The sequence below is a fragment of the Heloderma suspectum genome, chromosome W (genome assembly GCF_057233095.1).
Source record: "Heloderma suspectum isolate Gila_16-S chromosome W, 16-S_ref, whole genome shotgun sequence".
NCBI classification, from domain to species: domain Eukaryota; kingdom Metazoa; phylum Chordata; class Lepidosauria; order Squamata; family Helodermatidae; genus Heloderma; species Heloderma suspectum.
In genome coordinates, this window is record NC_139475.1 from 831787 (window position 1) to 851558 (window position 19772).

The following is a 19772-nucleotide window of genomic DNA, read 5'->3' on the forward strand; positions in this document are numbered from 1 at the left end:
GGAAGGCTGAGTCAACCTGAGCCGGCTACCCGGGACCCGGCTTCCGCTGGGATCGAACTCAGGTCGTGGGGAGAGCTTTGGTTGCTATACAGCCGCCTACCACTCTGCGCCACACGAGGCTCTCAACAGTGCTTACTTCCAGGTAAATGGGTATAGGATTACAGCCTCCCCATTTTGAAGGGCAGCCGTACACTTCTATGCAAAACAGGAAGTGAAGGGAGTGAACTGAATGATATTGGATTATTTTGTTTATGGTCATGATCCTACTACGGTTGCACGGACCCGAAGGTTGGCCACGGAGACCTTGCTCAGGTGCCCAGTGGTAAGACTAGGCTGGTGGGCACAAGAGACAGGGGCTTTTCTGTGGTGGCTCCATCCGCCTGGAATAACCGTCAGTGGGATGTGCGCACGTTGCCCCCTCCCTGTTTTCAAACGAGACTTAGAGATCCGGGTGCTGTGATCTGCTCCCAAACGAACGGAGGCCGTCTTCATTTCATGAACCGGTGTTTTCGCTGTTGCTGTTCTTTAAAATGTTTTATGCCGCTCTTTTCGTTTATCGCTTTTCGCATTGTTTTGTTTTGAAATTCGAGCTCCCAGGTTGCCCTGAGGAGACCTTGATACCTCAGAAGGGAGCATGGAAATAGTTTAGATAGGGCTGGATTGCAGCCTTGAGTATCTATATCTATCTATCTGACAACAGCATATTGATACATGATTCGGCCATTTGCCGATCAAGTGCACAGGTTACAGTTAGGACTAATTAGCGGCTGAATCTGCTTGTTCTCCATCTCTTTTTGCCTTCTTGTATCTCGTCTGTCGGATGGGAAACCTGCCGGCTGGGGCCGCACTGTGAGCAGACCTTTGTACAGCGCCCAGAAAACTTTATGTATGTGTATGTGTATGTATATGTATACACACACACACACACACACGTGTATTTAGCGTGTGCGCAGACAGGCAGATGTATGGATGGGCAGCGGGTCCACGCGCTGGGCCGGGCCTGGGCAGCCCACAGCTCAAGGCCTCACTCGGGCGGGACGCGGCTCCGGGGCCGGGCCGGGGACCAGCCGCGCCCAGCCGCGCCCGGCTCTGCGCCAGCCCCGCCAGACCAGCGGCGGGCGGCGCCAGGCCCGCCCGTTCCCGCGCCCGCGCGCCGAGCTGCAGCGGCTGCCGCGGCGGGGGGCTCCCGGGCGGGCGGGCCCGGGGCTCGCGCGGGCCCCGCCCCGGCCCCGCCCCGGCCCCGCCCCCGCGCTGCGCTGAGTTCGCCGCCTGGGGGGCAGCGCGCGCCCGCGCCGCCGCTGCCGAAACTGCGGGGGGCGCTTTCGTGACCCGCCTCTCCAGACATGCGTGTGTGCGGGGGGGCGTATTTATATATATACGAACGCCGCCAGCGAAGCCGTCTGCGGGCGGGCACGCGCGCCCCGCCCCGCCCCGCCCCGCCCCGCGCCCCCCAGCGGCCGCGTCCGCGCGTCGCGCCAGGGGCGCCTGAACAACAGCCGCGGGGGCGGACGACGCCATCGCCTGCCCAGCCGCCGCTCCCTCCCCGCCTGTCCCCCCTCAGTCCCCGCGCCGCCCAGGAGCTCACGCGTGACGCGAACGCGCCTCCTGCGCAGTCCAGCGCCTGCCCGGCATTTGCGCGCCGCGCCGCGCCGCGCGGCCCCGCCCCCTCCCTCCCTCCCTCCCTCGCGCGCCCCGATTGGCCGCCCCCGGCGGCGACAACCGAGCGGAGCGGCTGCGCCCGGGGCCCGCCCTCGCGCCGCGCGGATTGGCTGCGCGGGGCTGCCCGTCACCCCCCTGGCGGAGGGGCTGCCCTGCCTGGTTCGGGGCTTGGCGGCGGGGCGGGTCGCGCGGCGGCGGCGGCGGCGGCGGAGAAGCGCTCGGGGTAAGAGGGCCACGTGAGCAGGGAGGGGGGCTGCCCCCCCGCAGCTTCACGTGGCTGCTCGACGCGGGCGATGCGGCGGGGGGGAGGGGCGGTCACATGGGACACCTGTGAGGGGAGGGGCTGCGGAGGGGGAGGGGCTTCTGATTGGCTGGGGAGGGGGTGACGGGGGCGCGGCTCCCATGTTCATAGTAGGGGAGGGGATGGCGGGAGGGAGGAGCCTTGCATGGGGGAGGGGATGGCAGAAGGGGAGGAGCCTTGCATGGGGGAGGGGATGGCGGGAGGGGAGGAGCCTTGCATGGGGGAGGGGATGGCGGGAGGGGAGGAGCCTTGCATCTTGCTGCAAGGGGGGGCTTAAGGGCCAGGGGGGTCTTAAGGGCCAGGGGGGTCAGGGAAGGGCTTGCTGGGGCTCTGCACGTGTGGGCTCCTCCATGTCACCTGCACAGGACTTGTCCCCGGAACTCTCTGCCACGAGAAGGGGGCTTGGCTGCTTTGGCTTGGCCGGCTAGACTTTGGGGAGCGATGTGTGTGAGGGGCGCGGGCCGATTTGAAGGAGGAGGGTGGGCCGTGTTGGTGGCTGTGGGGGAAACGGGCTGCCTCCAGACACAGAGGTCCCATCTCTGCAGACCAGACAGTGGAGGCATAGAGCAGGGGAAGGCAGCCTGGGCTTTGCATCGGGCTTGTCGCTGTTGGAGACTGGATGCTGGGCTCCAAGGAGCCTCTGGGCCCTGATCCAGCTGGACTTGGGTTCCTGCACTGGGCAGGGTGTTGGACCCGATCGTCTTATAGGCCCCTTATTCTATGATTCTATGACTTCCCTCCTGCCCGTAAGAGCCAAGGGCAACATCAGTACCGTGTGTGGGGTTGTTGCCACCCTTGCCCTCCTCCTTGGCTTCTATGTGGCACATCTCTCCTCCGCTGCCATCCTTTTCTGCAGCCCTGCGAGGCGGGTCAGCCGTCGTGTCCCCATCTTGCAAGGGGAAGGGCCATGAGGGGCGAGCGAGTTTGGGGCTTGGCAGGGCTTGTACTGAGGACCAACCAGCTTGCAGCATTGTGCCATGCGGAGTGAGGACTGCGCTCAGTGGCATTCTCGGGAGGTGTGAGTGGGAGGATGAGTGCCAGCGGAACAGGGTAAGGGGATGAAACCGAGCTTGTGGGGTGGCAGTGAGTACGTAGGAAGGGCTGAGGGACCTAAGGAAGGTGGGAACTCTCCGTCTGGGGGTTTTTAGACTGTGCTTCCTCCGTTACAGTCTTGGTCTCTGGGGTGGGTTGGGGGAGTAGCCTTATTTGGGGAAAATCTGGGGGTCTGGGAATGGGCTTGATGTATGCCAGAGAAGGGGTTTGAGTGCCAGGCGTGACAGGTGCTGAGCAGCTTAATCTACCCAGGTTCTCTCCTCCACCTCCCAGGGTAATTTTTTAAAAATCTTGGAGGGGTAACGATACATGTGGTGTTGTCATTTGCAGTGGGGCTGGAGATGCCAGAAAGTTGTAGATGTAGTGTAATTATTATTATTATTACATTAATATGATTATTTATTGCATTTCTCTACCGCCCAATAGCCAAAGTTCTCTGGGCGGTTTACAAAAGAACAGCAAAGAGGGATGGTGAAGTCTAATTGAATGCAGAAAGAAGCATTCTATGCCAGACTCTTTCAACAGCCCTGAAATGTAAAAGGAATTCTTGGACCCACACTTTGCTTGGAATCCATGAATCAGATGCAGAACAAGTCCTTATTTTAATTTGTGCTTCAGGTGATTTTAACTCTGCTTAGGATGGTTTTAAAGTCCCTGGAGGGATGAGGGACCTGTCAAAATGGCATTTATTTTCAGAATGCTGTGTAACTAATCATTGCAGACTATAGATGAGATATGGAAGCAGTGTGTGTGTTGTGTGTGCAGGGACTGGACCGAGGGGGTATCGAAGTACATCAGAATGAAATGGCTGAAAATCTGGAGCAGGGAGCTTACGTCCCCACTCCAAATCTTAGAGTCTCAGGCATTATCCGGAGTATTGTGGTAGTGATTTAATTGATAGCCATGTAATCCAAGCAGAGCTGTAGAGATTGGTATTTGGGGTAGGGGTGGGGTGGAGCTGTTCTGGGTGAACTTGGTGGAGAGCAGAGAAGTCAGACACGGGCTTTGCCTTCGTATATAGGAACCATGTGGATGGAGAAAAGTGGCAGGAGTAAAATGGGCGTCAGGTTCTCCCCCCCTGCCCCCCATTATTGGTAGCTCTGGACTTGGACCTTCATGGGGAAACTTGAGAAATTTGAGTTTGGTCACCCCAAACCAGCAGTGGGTATCTCTTAGCTTGTGCGGGTGTTTGGTGTGTCTAAGGTGGAAAGTACAACTTCTATGATCTTTTGTTCGTTTTCTTTTAAAAAATTCATGTAGATTATTTATAGCCCCCCTTTCTCTTAGCTGAAAAGCTAAGAGAAAAGAGTCTTGCCTTAAATAAATGCAAGAAAAGGAGGCCTGGTGTCAGTCGATGGTTTGATACTCATATCTCTTTTCGTGGGTCCTCCATGTTGTGTGACTCTGATTCTGACTTCATTTTGCGACGATTCCAGCTGAAGGTGGCTTTCTGGACATGGTTGACATTTCTTGACATGGACGTTTCTGGACATGGTTTTCCATACACCCCCACTGTAGATAACGTGTCTGTATATAGCCACATGTACAACGCTCATCTGTGGGCAAAGATCCAGGCTCTCTGACCCACGTCCAGGCAGTAGTAATCACACCATAGTGATCTCGTGATATCTGACCTTTAAAAACAAAAAGAGTAATTTGGACTTACCTTTGCTGTGGACGGTGGACATGGGGCATCCTTTATTTATTTATGTATTTATTCATTTCATTTCTATACCGCCCAATAGCTGAAGCTCTCTGGGTGGTTCACAAAAATTAAAAGTACAAAGTACTTGTGTACTTTTGGGTGGTTCACAAAGTACAACATAAAACAATATAAAATATGAAAGCTTAAAACTACAATATAAAAATACACCAGAATAAAACCTATGACAGTTTTCCCCAACCTGATGCCCCCCAGATGTGTTGGACTACAAATCCCAGCATCCCCCAGCCAGCTGGCTGGGGGATGCTTCGATTTGTATTCTAACACATCTGGGGGGCACCAGGCTGGGGGAAACTGCTTTACGAGAATGGAAACAGAGGGACAACTGGAATTGTAAATGGTATGGGGAAGAAGTTGTCCTGTTCAGGGGTGGGAAGAGTGGAGGTTGATGATTTGTTTGAAGCCAGGTGGGTCTGCTTCCTTTGGACGATCTACTTCAGGTGATGCTTGAAACGTGCCCCTGCATCATAGCAATGGGATTAAAATGATCTTAAACTCAGAGGTTAGTAATTCCATGAAGAGGTGGTTTAATATCCAGAGTTCTCATATGAGCAGCACATGTGTTTCTGATGTGTTTTTTAGAAAAACATATTTACAATTGCTTCCATTTTAAGCATATTTTTTCAGAGAAACAGAAGATCTATTGAGGTATCTGTGTGTTCACAGCTATATCAACAAAGGAGCATTTCAGCAGAGGAAAAAATAATAACATGAAATGTTTTCATAAAGCATTTCATGTTTAGTATATTAGGATTGTAAATTGCCTAATCCTTTGCATGTCCGCAGATTTGCGTTAAGCAACTTGTTGGAAATCTGTTTGTTCAGTCGTTAAGTCGTGTCCAACTCTTCGTGACCCCGTGGACCACAGCACGCCAGGCCTTCCTGTCCTGCGCTGTCTCCCGGAGCGTGCTCAAGTCCATATTCATTGCATCGGTGATGCTATCTAGCCATCTCATCCTCTGCCGTCCCCTTCTCCTTTTGCCTTCAGTCTTTCCCAGCATCAGGGTCTTTTCCAGAGAGTTTTCTCTTCGCATTAGGTGGCCAAAATATTGGAGCTTCAGCTTCAGTATCTGTCCTTCCAATGAGCAGTCAGGGTTGATTTCCTTTAGGATGGACTGATTTGACCTCCTTGCAGTCCAGGGGACTCGTAAGAGTCTTCTCCAGCACCGCAGTTGAAAAAGCATCAATTCTTCGGCACTCAGCCTTCCTTATAGTCCAGCTCTCACAGCCATACGTTACTACTGGGAAAACCGTAGCTTTGATTAGACGGACCTTTGTGGGCAAGGTGATGTCTCTGCTTCTTACTATGCTGTATAGGTGTGCCATAGGTTTCCTCCCAAGGAGCAAGCGTCTTTTAATTTCATGACTACAGTCACCGTCTGCGGTGATCTTGGAGCCCAAGAAAGTAAAATCTGTCACTGCTTCCATTTCTTCCCCTTCTATATGCCAGGAAGTGATGGGGCCAGATGCCATGATCTTCGTTTTTTTAATGTTGAGTTTCAAACCAGCTTTTGCACTCTCCACTTTCACCCTCAACAAGAGGCTCTTGAGATCCTCTTCGCTTTCTGCCATTAGGGTGGTATCGTCTGTGTATCTGAGGTTGTTGATAATTCTCCCGGCAATCTTAATTCCGACCTGTGATTCATCCAACCTGGCGTTTCTCATGATGTACTCTGCATATAAGTTAAATAAGCAGGGCAACAGTATACAGCCTTGTCGTACTCCTTTCCCAATTTTGAACCACTCGGTTGTTCCATATCTGGTTCTTACAGTTGCTTCTTGACCCTCGTACAGGCTTCTCAGGAGACAGGTAAGGTGGTCTGGTACTCCCATCTCTTTCAGAATTTGCCACAGTTTGTTGTGATCCACACAATCAAAGGCTTTAGCGTAGTCAGTGAAGCAGAAATAGACATTTTTCTGGAATTCTCTTGCTTTCTCCAAGATCCAGTGCATGTTGGCGATTTGATCTCTAGTTTCTCTGCCTCTTCGAAACCCAGCTTGTACTTCCGGTAGTTCTCGGTTCGCATACTGCTGAAGCCTAGCTTGTAGGATTTTGAGCATCACCTTGCTGGCTTGTGAAATGAGCGCAATTGTACGGTAGTTTGAACACTCTTTGGCATTGCCCTTCTTTGGAACTGGAATGTAAACTGACCTTTTCCAGTCTTGTGGCCACTGCTGAGTGTTCCAAATGTGTTGGCATATTGAGTGCAGCACTTTAACAGCATCATCTTTTAGGACTTTCAATAGCTCAGCTGGAATACTGTCATCTCCGCTAGCTTTGTTGTTAGTAATGCTTCCTAAGGCCCACTTGACTTCACTCTCGAGGATGTCCGGCTCAAGTTCAGTGACCGCACTATCATGGCCATCGGGGACATTAAGATCTTTCCTGTATAGTTCTTCTGTGTATTCTTTCCGCCTCTTCTGAATCTCATCTGCTTCTGTTAGGTCCCTGCCTTCTTTGTCCTTTATCATGCCTGTCTTTGCACAAAACGTTCCCTTGAGATCTCCGATTTTCTTGAAAAGCTCTCTAGTCTTTCCCATTCTGTTGTTTTCCTCGATTTTGCATTGTTCATTTAAGAAGGCCCTCTTGTCTCTCCTTGCTATTCTTTGGAACTCTGCATGCAGTTGGATATATCTTCCCCTTTCTCCCGTGCTTTTCGCTTCCCTTCTTTCCTCAGCTACTTGTAAAGCCTCATCAGGCAGCCACTTTGCTTTCTTGCATTTCTTTTTCTTTGGGATGGATTGAGTTGCTGCCTCCTGAACAATGTTACGGACCTCCGTCCATAGTTCCTCAGGCACTCTGTCTATCAGGTCGAATCCCTGAAATCTATTCCTCACCTCCACTGTATATTCATAAGGGATATGATTTAGGTCATACCTGAATGGTTTAGTGGTTTTTCCTACGTTCTTCAATTTCAGCCGAAATTTTGCAACAAGAAGCTCATGATCTGAGCCACAGTCAGCTCCAGGTCTTGTTTTTACTGGCTGTATAGAGCTTCTCCATCTTTGGCTACAAAGTACGTAATCTATTTGATTTTGATATTGACCATTTGGTGATGTCCATGTGTAGCGTCGTCTCTTGTGCTGTTGGAAAAGCGTGTTTGCTATGATCAGCGTGTTCTCTTGGCAAAACTCTTATTAGCCTTTGTCCTGCTTCATTTTGTACACCAAGGCCATGCTTGCCTGTTATCCCGGTGATTTCTTGACTTCCTACTTTAGCATTCCAATCCCCTATGATGAAGAGGACATCTTTTTTTGGTGTTAGTTCTAGAAGGTGTTGTAGGTCTTCATAGAACCGATCAACCTTAGCTTCTTCGGCCTCAGTGGTTGGGGCATAGACTTGAATTACTGTGATGTGGAATGGTTTGCCTTGGATTCGTACTGAGATCATTCTATCGTTTTTGAGATTGTACCCCAGTACTGCTTTTCCCACCCTTTTGTTGACTATGAGTGCCACTCCATTTCTTCTAAGGGATTCTTGCCCACAGCAGTAGATATAATGGTCACCTGAATTAAATTCGCCCATGCTTGTCCATTTTAGTTCGCTGATTCCCAAGATGTCGATGCTCAATCTTGCCATCTCATGTTTGACCACCTCCAGCTTACCTTGATTCATTGATCTGACATTCCAGGTTCCTAAACAATATTGTTCTTTACAGCATCGGATTTTCTTTTCACCACCAGACACATCCACAGCTGAGTGTCCTTTCGGCTTTGGAAGAGCCGCTTCACTCTTTCTGGCGCTACTTGGAAATTCCCTCTGCTCCCCCCCAGTAGTATATTGGACACCTTCCGACCTGAGGGGCTCATCTTCCAGTGTCATCTCTTGTAGCCTTGTGATACGTTCCGTGGGGTTTTCTTGGCAGGAATACTGGAGTGGGTTGCCATTTCCTTCTCCAGTGGACCACATTTTGTCAGAACTCTCCGCCATGACCTCTCTGTCTTGGGTGGCCCTGCACGGCATAGCTTATGGCTTCACTGTGTTACGCAAGCCCCTTCGCCACAGCAAGGCAGTGATCCATGAAAGGGTGGAAATCTATAGCTACATATAATTGTGGGCCAGTATGAATAGTGCTACAAGAGTGGATAAATATCTAATTATAGATATGTGTGTTTACACTATTTTTCTCATGCTCTCTGTGGCTCTTTCTCCGTCCTCTGCTGATTCTGTGAGTTCCAAATGGTACCAGTTTCACCGTCTGCTTGGGAAGTTAATCTAAATATAGTATATTCTTTTGCAACATCCGTTGTTTCTCCTTCAAGGATGTGTTTGGCACTTTGGCTTCAAAACATTTTTGGAAAGATTGTCCCTTTGATACAAGAAAGGGAAGGGATGGTACCGTGAAATCAGCTAGGAAGCGGATCTTTTTTTAGGTTTTGAAACGTGAGACTTGTTCTCCGGGTGCGAGAAATAACACGTTTTTTGGCACCTGGAAGGATGTAAATATGGTTCCATAGATAGGACCAAGTTCACTTGCTGGAAGTAGATCTTGCAGGCCAAGAGAAGAATCACTGTTATCTATCTGCAGAGTTGTTGAGGGGATAAAAGACAAAAGGTGGAGGATCTTGGAAGTTAGCACTGTTGCGGTGAGGGGCGCAGAAGCATCATCGGGGAGGAAATCTGCTAGAGGCCTGCAAAGGGACAGAACAGCAAAGAGTTGGCCCATGTTTTATACAGAGTAGTCCATCCTTTCTATGCATTCACAACAACCCTGTGAGGTAATTTAGGTAGTGAGAAAGGGACTCGTACAGGGCTATCCAGTGAGATTCTCATTTAACGCTGTATCTCAAAGCTGTTTCACTGTGGCTTGGTTTTTGGGATGGAGAGCTAAGCTTGAATTGGAGAAGAGATGCTGTGTGGAGGCCAGGGGTGGGTGGGGGCTTGTACTCCCAGTGGTGGGCACAGCACAGGTTCATGTGGTCTGGTGAGCCGAATCCGTGTGCTTGGGACTGGGCTGACCTTTGCAGCTGACTTGGTGGGCTCTTCTGCCCCGTTTGCAAACTGACGGATTTAGGGTATCTGATGCCAAAGGGGTCCCAGCCGGGCCTGTGCTTCTTTAATAGTTGTGCAGAATGGGGAATTTCAGCCAGGGCAGCTTCTCCTTTTTCCTCATGAGTAGCTATGTGTCTCTCTTCTATCCAGCCATTGCTTTCATAGTTTAAGAGATTTTGGGCCCTTCCGCTCTGTCATCGGAGCCCTTGAGGCGACTTATAAAACCAATAAAACAATGCAAAATAACCAACAAAATTAAACAGATAACAGTGTGTTCCTCTGCTTAGGAGTAGGTACTGTGGCTGTCAATGGGACTTACTCCCAGGTAGCAAGTATAGGATTGCAGCCTAAAAGGCAAACGTTGAAAGACAGCCAGGTAAACATAGCTAGGAGAACGTTAAAGGAAGACGTCAGAGGAAGACGTCAGTTGACGGGCAGGGCCAGTCTTATTTATTTGTGTAATCCTTCCTATCCCTCAGCCCCAGGCCATTTAAAAGGGCAGGAGCTGTGTCTACCTCTGTGCGTGGCCCACCCAAGGGCAGCCTCTTTTGTTTGCTTTGGGGTTACCTGGGCAGATCACAGGATGAAATAGAAGTGGCCATTTCTGGAGCTGTGTTACAGCCCTGCATAGGGCAGATGGGACTCATGAGATTAAATGATATACATTTATGTTGGGGTTTCTATTCTACCCTATTACCAAAGCCTTAATGCAGCTAGTGACAGCAAGGATTGCAAAAGAACAGACCATCCAACAAATCCCCCCTCACACACACAAAATAATAGATAAAACAATGGATCTAGACCATGCTCATAATGGTTTAGTTTAGCCTTCCTCAACCTGGCGCCCTTCAGACGTGTTGGACTACAACTCCCATCATTCCCAGCCAGCATGGCTGGGAATGATGGGAGTTGTGGTCCTGAGTGGCACCAGGTTGGGGAAGGCTACTTCAGATCCATTGAAATAATTGGGACTTAATGTTAGTCCTGACTAACTTGAGCCTTTGCTTTTCAATGGGTCTAAAGTGTGGCTGACTTATTCTGGATCTGACCCAATGAAAATAGTAGTAGATAATAATTTCAGCAAATGAATCCTTTCCACCTAACATGTGAAGGCAGAAAAGGGCCACTGAAGAAGAGGTGTGTGTGTGGGGGTGACAGTGGACTTTCTGATCAATGGGTTTGCTATTTGGGAAGGGAAGGATTTTTATGAGCACAGTCCCTGCTCTTGCTTTTAATTTATTTTATGCAGTGCACAGGCATTTAAAATGGATTGCTTAAACCAGTGGCGGGGACATGTGGCTCTCCAGCATTGGACTGGGACTTGAGAGATCCGGGTTCAAGTCCCCACTCGGCCATGAAACTCCCTCGGTGGCTTTGGGCTGGTCCCTGACTCTCAGGCTAACCTACCTCATGGGGTTGTTATAAGGATGAAGTGGAGAGGAAGAGGCCCGTGTGAGCTGCCGTGGGTTTCTTGGAGGAAGGAAGGCAGGTTAACATAACAAATAAATAAATACAACGCCAAGATAATGTCGTGCCCACCTCTTTAGAGTCCTTGGTTTACGGCACCAAAGAATAGGTCTAAACTAGTGATCTCACAAACAGTTCAGAATATGAATTTACCCAGCCTTTAACCTCAGCTGTGTTACAAATCAAAAAGTGTCCCCTCCGAAGCCAGAAATGAGAACTTGCAAGATTCTGCATTCTGAGTGGCCAAGCGCACAGCAGAGGAAGTCAGCAGAGGAAATCTACTTGCGTGGTGTCAGAAAAGAGGCACTTAAGTAGTTTCCCCCAATCCATTTTTGTTTGGAAAAACCCCTTGGACTTTTTTTTTTGTTTACCCCAACAGTTTACATTGGCTGAGATGAAATAGAAGAGAAAAGCACCACAAAGGCAAAAAAATCAATGGATTTCTTGAGATCTTTTATGCCCCTATTGTAAGCTGAGACCCAGAGCAGTGTGGCAGTTAGAGTGTTGGATGGGACTCTGGAGATCCAGGTTCTAGTCCCCACTTGGCCATGAAGCTCACGAGGTGACTTTGGGCCAGTCACTGAGTCTCAGCCCTAACCTCCCTCACAGGGTTGTTGTGAGGATAAAAGGGAGAGGAGGAGAATGTAAGCCGCCTTGGGCTCCTTGCAAGAGGAAAAAAAGCAGGATATCAATGCAGTAATAAATAATAAAATAAATGTGTGTTTTCCAAGTGTCCACGTAGTTAAATGATACCACCCCATGTCTCCACTTAAGACCATTTGTCTTTGCAGTGTGGTCATCCTATGTGGGAATTCGGACACCTGCTAAAACCCCTCCGAGTGGTCTACATTTCTTTAAAAACAAAACAAAAAACAAGTTGGTTATAGTAATAAAAATGGAAGGGCCACGTTAAGGGATCAAGGCCACTTTCCAAAGCCAAGAGAACTGCAGACGTTTTCGCTCTGCGCCTGAGGGCTCATCGTGAGATGATTTCCTGGGGGTGTTCATTCCAAAGCCACGACGCCACCACGGAGGATGCCCTGACCTGGGGTTTGGGGGCCTGGCCCACAAGGTTTTGCTTTGTGTGCAGAAGGAACCTGGGGCAGATCACAATCGGGGGTAAATCCGACCCCTGCCGCTTCATTCCCGCAACCATTAATGCCAATGTACAACTTGGTTGACCCTGAATTAAAGTCTGACCGGTCTTTTGGTCAGCTGAGAAGGATGGTTTGGAACAGCGCAAGATCTGGGGCTCGTTCCTCAGCACTCTTGCTAGGGAGCCACCTCTCATGGAGCTCCGTGGGTCTTGCTTCCAAGTAAACCTGCTTCCGGTTGTTCTGTTGGGGGGTGGGGGTTGTTTCTGGAGGGGCTGCTCCACCCTGCATGACTTTGCCTCTCTTTCTCCCTCTTCTTCAGCGAGCCATCTTGCTTGTTTTCATTATCAATGGAGCAGATTAGAATCATGACATCAGCCTATAAATATGTTCTTGGAAGGCTGCGGAAAGTCTCCTTTCCCTAATCGCTCTGACTTCAGGAATTCAAGGACTGGCGGTTACGGTCTCCTTGGAGGTGGGCCCAGCAGGCTGGCGTTAAATAACCTGAAAATGCTCTTGAGGAAGTGATTACTGGATAAAAGTTTCCCCAGCCTGTGGGACTTGTTTGTCTATAGTTCTGCCGAAAATGAGCTCTGAATTTAAAGGGGTTCTTCTTCCTCTTATGGTTGTATGGGAGCAGTGATAACACAATCTACCTGTTGTGTGCGAACGAATTATCTGACTGGAGATCAGTGTGCAAGGTGGTTTCCTTGTTAGCTGGGGAAAATCCTCTTCCTTGCCTCCCTCTGTTTGAAACGAAGCAAGGCCTGGAGTGTTGAGCCACCAAACAGAAGATGGAGTAATGCATTTGCCTTCCCATTGAACATATGTTCTTTGGACCAGCATTATAGGGCAAGCCAGAGTTTTGGGGGGGGGGGGAACTCCCTGTGTTTTGTGCCTTGTGCCTTCAAGTCTGCTTGCCAGAAGAAACAAGTAGTCTTTAACCATTAACAGTTTGTTGCACAGCCGTGAACAACTGAGTAGCGCTGAGTCAAAAGCTCAGGAGTAGATTGGGGAGATGCTGTATAAATTTATATATAAATGTATACAGCATCTCCTTCTGTATCTAAACCTTTCAGCCTGTGTACATTCACCTATTCAGAGTGATGGAACAGCCTCATTCTAAGTGGCTTCATAGTATATGTAGGGATGGTTGAATCTTTCCATTTCAGATTCTCTCTGTTTCTCATTTTCTTCAGTTCATCTCCAGTCTTCAGCTCAGTTCATCCTGAACTTTGAGATTTAAAAAAACAAAAGTGTTTCACATGAAAATTCATAAGTCTTTCTGTGCACATTTCTCCTAATACATGGATTTTTGTATGTGTTTTGCCTAACATAAATATTCTGGCAACCAGTTTTCCTAGTCTAATGCATATTTGAATGTTATTTCCCATAATTCACACATTTTTATGCATTCTTTGATTGGAGAACCCAATTACAAAATTCAGAGAAGTGTTTCAAAAGTTAACTGAGTTTCGGTTTGTATAGTGGTTTGAAGTGTGAAATTAGTGTAAGTTCACATTAAACTGTGAACTGAACAAATTTCTCCACACACGTGGCTGTGTGATCCCTGATTATTTGGATCATATAGCCACTAAGAACCACCCTTATAAAAAAAAAAATTAAAAAACATTCCAAAGCCTCTGTAAATGAATGGGTGGGTGGGTGGTGAACAGGGGTGAAACAGTACAAAAAGATAAAATAAAAAATGGTGAGTTTATGGGAGGGAGATTTTGGAGAATGCTTCCAGACTCCTGGGACTTCCTTTGGCGCACCAGAAATGTTCACTCGCTTGCAAAAAATTTGTCTCAGCCTTACCATTTAGGGCTCTCTCAAACTGAGGTAGAAGGAGGACCAAATAATCAGAGATGGGTTTGTGCATTTCTGTGTAATCTTTGGAAGCAACTGAATTCTTGGTTTTTTGGCTTTCTTTTGTTTTTACTGAAAATACAGACTTTCTTCCTTTCTCGTCCCTTCCTGATCACAGAGCTCATGAGAGTGGAAGTAAATTCTTCGTTGTTCTCCAACTTGCACTGGTCTTTCTGAGAACGCCAGAGAGCCAGCCACGCTGTGGGGTGCCCTAGTCCCCTTTTCCATTATGGGGAACAAAAGCCATTTCTTCTGCTTTCTTTCTTCTTCTTGCTTTTTAAGTGGCTTCTCACCCATAGAATAAGTCGGTCGCCTTTGGGAGGCTGAAGCCTAGCAGGCATTTTTCCATCTCTGCTCGTCCCACTCTTCATGCTTGACTCTTCCCTTTCAAATGGGATGGGCATTTCCCCTTCCACAGCTGCTTAAACCTCTTGTTCTCGTGCATTAAGAACTAAACTTGATTTAAAGTTAGCAGAAAGCCTCTTTATATGATGCAGAACTCGCGTGTTTGACCCAGGAAGCTTCCCCACTGCCCCCCCCCCCCGCCTTATCTGTTTGATGGCTGATGCCTCCTATGCTGCCTCCTCTTTCAGAAACATCCTGGTTTGGTAGATGGTAGATGAGTGGGTATTTTATTAAAAGGAGGGTGTGATATCTTTTCCAAATACACATCTGCCAACCTTACTGAAATCTGCTATTTTTAATTTTATTATTATTTTGTGGGACGAACCCGAGTCTCTCCAGTTCAACGCTGTAACCGCTATACCACACTGGCACTCTTTTTCCACATTAAAAGTAAAAAAAGCCAGAGCAGAGAGAGGTTAGACTTTTAGGGAATTCTGGGTGCCTTTCAGCCATGTAGGAGCTGGAAAATGTCGCTGGGTTTGAAGAGGGCTGGAAGTGGGTTGAGATGCCTTTTTCTATGCTGCTTGTTCTCCCCCCTCATCAAACAGGCCCTGCAGGTTCCTGAGACAATATAAAACCTGCTAAGCCTGTACCCTGCACACACTGAGCGTCCAACTGTCTTTTTTCGTACGGCCTCCAACAGTCAATAGTTGTTCATATCTACAGCCTGAGAGGGTAGCAGGGTAAATGAAACCACTTGACCATTTAATTCAGTCTTCCCCAACTGGGTACTTCCATATGTGTTGGACTACAACTCCCAGCATGCCTCAGCCAGCATTAAATGGTTCAGTATGGTAACAGGAGCTGGTTTGATAAGAGACCATCTCTCCTCCCCTCTTCATCCGATACTTGTTGGGGTTTTCTTTTTAAAGTTAAGGAGTATCACCATCATTAGCTCTCCTCTGTTGCATTTGGAGAGAGTCTCACCCATTGAATGGAGGGTCCTCTGGGGGTATTTCTCTAGACTAAACACATCTCTGTTGGAAAAAGCTGTTCTGGCGGAGAGGAAGAGGGCTGCCTTCCAGCGCCCGGCTCCTCTCGACGCTGTGTGTCTTCCCGCTCGCTTGCAAGGGGAAATTCAGAGTGTGTTTCCAGGAGAGCGCTTGCAGGATCCCTTCTCCTGTAATTTCGGAAACCACCCTGCCCCCTCCCCCGTGGCGGCAACCCACCGAGACGTTTGTGTTAGGCGAATAGCGTCCTACGGCTTGAATCACAGTCTGATCCAGGAGACGCTTTGCCCCTCTTGCGCCGGTTGTGAAGGTGCAGGCGTGGCTTTGTAGTATTTCCAGGCCAGGTCTTGGAGCGCTGCAAACCTGGGAAGGGGTGCCATGTCTGCAGGGCCCCCTGCTTCTTTCATCCACCCAGATGTTTAACACTGAATAATACAAGTGGGCATCCTGCTGCAAAATCTCGCTATGCATCCTGACCTTCCAACAGAGGGGTTGGCAGTGCGGTGCACACGAGCATCGGTGCCCCCCCGACACCTTCCTTGTGTCCACTGAGGTGCCCAGCCCCTCCCACTTAAAATAATAATCATCACATAATTAACACATTTTTTTACCAGCAGCTGGGATTGCTGTGAAATAGGTCTCTGTTGATGCTGAAACCTGAGTTTGAAGGAGTGGTTTAATGTGTTGGGGCTCAGACCCCACCTCTGCCTCGTGCTTGGTCTTTGGGGCAGACAAGTTGTCCTTTGTGATGAGCCACACCTCCTAGGGCTGCCATTTTGTGATGGTGCCCAGGACAGTTTATCAAATTTGAGCGCAAAGGGCCCCCAAAACTTTCCTACCCCTGTTCCGCCCCACCAGCCAAGCCCTCTTGCAGGGTCTTCTATTCTGCCCTCCTTCCATTTCATCCCCCCTCCCCCCGCGTCCCAGGTTTTCCATTTTTCTTTTCCAGCAGGTGCTCCATATTCTATGGCGACTGAACATGCTCATTTTTCATTGGGCTGTTTTGGGGGAAGGGTGGGGGAAGCATTGCCCCCTAAGAGGCTTTTGTTGTGCTTCAGCAGGCCACAGCATGCCCCCTACCATGCTTCCATCTCCCTCCTGTCCCTCTTTTGGCTGTTTCTCTTGGCACTCGCCGTCCGCATCTGCAATTAGAAGGAATGGTTAACTATTTCTTTAACTCAGGCTTCTCAACCCTGGGGCCCTCCAGATGTTTTGGACGACAACTCCCAGCATTTCTGAGCATTGGCCATGTTGGCTGAGGCTCCTGGGAGTTGAAGTCCAAAACAACTGGAGGGTTCCAGGATAGGATAGGCTGTTTTAACTGGTATTTGTATTGCTGAGTTGTGGTGTTTGCTTTTAGAAGGGTTCGTTACTTCATTTCATTTATTACATTTCTATGCCGCCTGATAGCCGAAGCCCTCTGGGCGGTTTACAAAGATTAAAAAACCACTAAAAATACATTCTACGTAGTATAAAAAACCATTTACATACAAACATATAAACAGACAGCACAGACACAAGCAGTTTTAAACGATCAACAATGAGAAAAATCTAGGACTTGATTATTCGTTATTGCTGGTCTTGAATTGGAAGCCACTTCAACGGCTGTTTCTGTGGAAAGGAGGGGAGAATATTTATTTCAACATTCACATGAAGCCGGAATCACCTTTTTTAATCTTCGGGGGAGAATGAGTGTGATGGGCAAGCTTGTATGCATAATACGGAAATAACATTGCTGTAAAGCACTGGCAGCTGCTGCCCACTCCAGGAGGCGATGGATTTGCAGCGTTTTCCTGGGCGACCCTTTTCCCCTGGGGTGTGTGCGTGTGTGTTGTACGGAGACTTGCCCTCTCTTGACCGTGGACTGAATTCAGAGGAAGAGCAGCAGTGAGTCTGTCCCGAGCCCGCTTGGTGCCCACATGCCAGAAGGCTGTGCCGCCTACCCCAGTCTGGTGCCTGCTGCCACCTGGGCTGGCTGCCTGGTGGGTCTTCTGCACTGGTGAGCAGGCTGTGCGGAAACACACGCCGGTCCCCTCACATCTTACGGCAGGGCTGTCGACAGCCTTTTTGGAGCTCAGATGGGAGAAACTGACTTGGGCAGCACAACGAAATGGCTGCCGCGGGAGGCGGGGCTGCGGTGAGGCACCTGCCCCAAAGACTGAGTGCAAGTCAGGGGTGGAGGCTGAGCCCCAACACGCTCAACTACTCCCTGGAAGCCAGAAACCTCTTTCACAGCGACTCCAGCAACAAGTAAGAAAATGTGCAGCAGCAGCAGCATCTTAAGCAAGGGGGCAGGTTCCCTTGGCAGGCGCTAAGAAAGCTGCCTGGGTTAGTCAGAGCTTATATACCAGCCTTACCCAACCTGGCACCCCCCAGAGTCGTTGGGACCACAGCTCCACAATCCACCGTTCCCCCGGCCTCGCAGAAGTGGGGGCTGTGTGCGCGCCAGGTTTGCGTCAATGCTGGGCTGTGGGGTGGGAAAGCAGCCCTTGTTTCTTCTGCCCCACCCCCTTTTGCAAGTTCTGCTGAGCAGGAGCTATTTTGGGCAGCTGCCACCATGGTGCCTGGGCACCCTCCGCATTCCTGAGCAGGTGAACTGGAGCCCTGCCAGGCTGTGCGCAGGGGCCCACCTGTTCTGGATGGCACTTCAGAGAAGAAATTATTTTAAAATAACACCACAGGGCACAAGCAGCGCCAAACGCAGGCAAGGGCTTGCTGGGGCAATTAGTGTGAAACAGTTGTGCCTCTGGGCGGTGAGAAACCACGTGTCGATCCGAGCTCTAATGCAGCTGCTGAGGGGAGCCCAGGGGCCACACGGCAGAAATTGCTGAAGAAGCCAGAGCACTGCTGTACAGCACCAGCCCAGGCCCCTAATCTGCAGGTGAGAGGCCTTCTAGGAACCTGATCTTCATTCAGTCACGGATGCCCCCCCCCCCCCGATTTAAAATACTGTGTACAAATGGCCAGCGTTTTAGCGTACACAGAAGGGTCTTTAGTTTGGTCTTTGTCTTCGGTTTCGCCTTCATGTGCTAACTGGCTTTTGGGCCTGCGAGCTTTTGCGTTCTGAATTGAGCCCTGTCCTGTTGGAAGACCCTTCCTTAGTGATAGGGTTAGGTGTTGCTTTGTTGTTTTTTGCCTGCAGCATTGTTCCAAAGGGTTTCTCTGGTTCTTTGCTTTCTGTACACCTTTTTATCTTTCCCCACTCCCCTCCGTAAATATGGCATCTCTACCTGTGGAGCTGTGCATGCTTTCTTCCAGGTAAAACCTCAGCACTAATGCCAGAGCTTTCTGCTTGGTCTTGCTAAAGTTTCAGGCCTCAGGCCTGAAATACGGGATGCTGGCTTGGCCCCTTATTTCTGAAGCCCTAAGAGTGCCTGTAAGGTCTGAGAGTCCCCTGGCTCAGGCTGAGGTGGATGTAGGGGGCGGTCACAGTCTATCAGGTAACTCTTTGCTTGCTGTCTACACGGCAGGGAGTTTGGGCAACCTCCCTTCACTTGCTACACTGCTTTGAGGGGGATAGAGGTGCCCCTGTTCTGACATTACAGCTAAAGACCTGAGCGTGCTGCCCCAAGTCGAAATGACAAGAGCATCTTGCGGCATCTTATTAATACATGTTCTCAACCTGTGGCAGAGTCCCCTGCATCAGATGCATGAAGTGTAATCCTTAAAATGGGCAGGCAGATGGACCTCCGCCCCACCGACCTCTCTCTTCTTCACTTTCCAGCCCCCTCAACTGTGTGTCTTCATGGCTGCCCCTCTAGAATTGCAGTTCAGCATCTTTGGACATGGAGAGTGGTCCACGAACATGTCTTCCGGAATAAACCTGTTTGTTCTCCAGGCGCCCTGAGAGCCTCTGTTGTGTTTGCTGCCGCGGATGAATGCTGCCCCCCCCCCAGGAGTTCTCATGAGTGGTGCTGCTAGGGCCAAGCTTGGGGTCAAGATCCGAGGCCTTGCAGCCAAGGGGTCCCCCAAATGTCCACCTGGAGAGAGGCCAGTGGTGAGGGCCACAGAAGCAAGCTCCATTGTTTCCCTGAAGCCATGATAGCACTATGATTAAGTGAGGTTAAAATGCAAAACTGCACATGCTCAGGAGTATTTCTTTTTTTCTTTTTTAAACCAGGGTTGGCAAACAGTTTTGGTGTTGCTGTAATAGATCAGGACTATAGAAGCAGTTTTGAAGCATGGAGGGAGAGAAATGCTTGTTTCGTGCTTCACAACTGAAGGAATATCATGGCCATCTAAATGCTCCTCTGCCCCC

The 19772-nt window shown here is 49.5% G+C and overlaps 1 protein-coding gene across 1 annotated transcript in view; it reads left to right on the forward strand.

Annotated features, from left to right (window-relative positions):
* Nucleotides 1-1796: 1796 nt before the first annotated feature.
* The window catches only part of LOC146333902 (guanine nucleotide-binding protein G(I)/G(S)/G(O) subunit gamma-7), a 127163-nt gene continuing 109187 nt past the window's right edge, over nt 1797-19772 (forward strand). The window contains exon 1 of the mRNA XM_084825079.1: nt 1797-1882. The gene's annotated coding sequence lies outside the window, so the exon portion shown is untranslated. The remainder of the gene's footprint in view (nt 1883-19772) is intronic.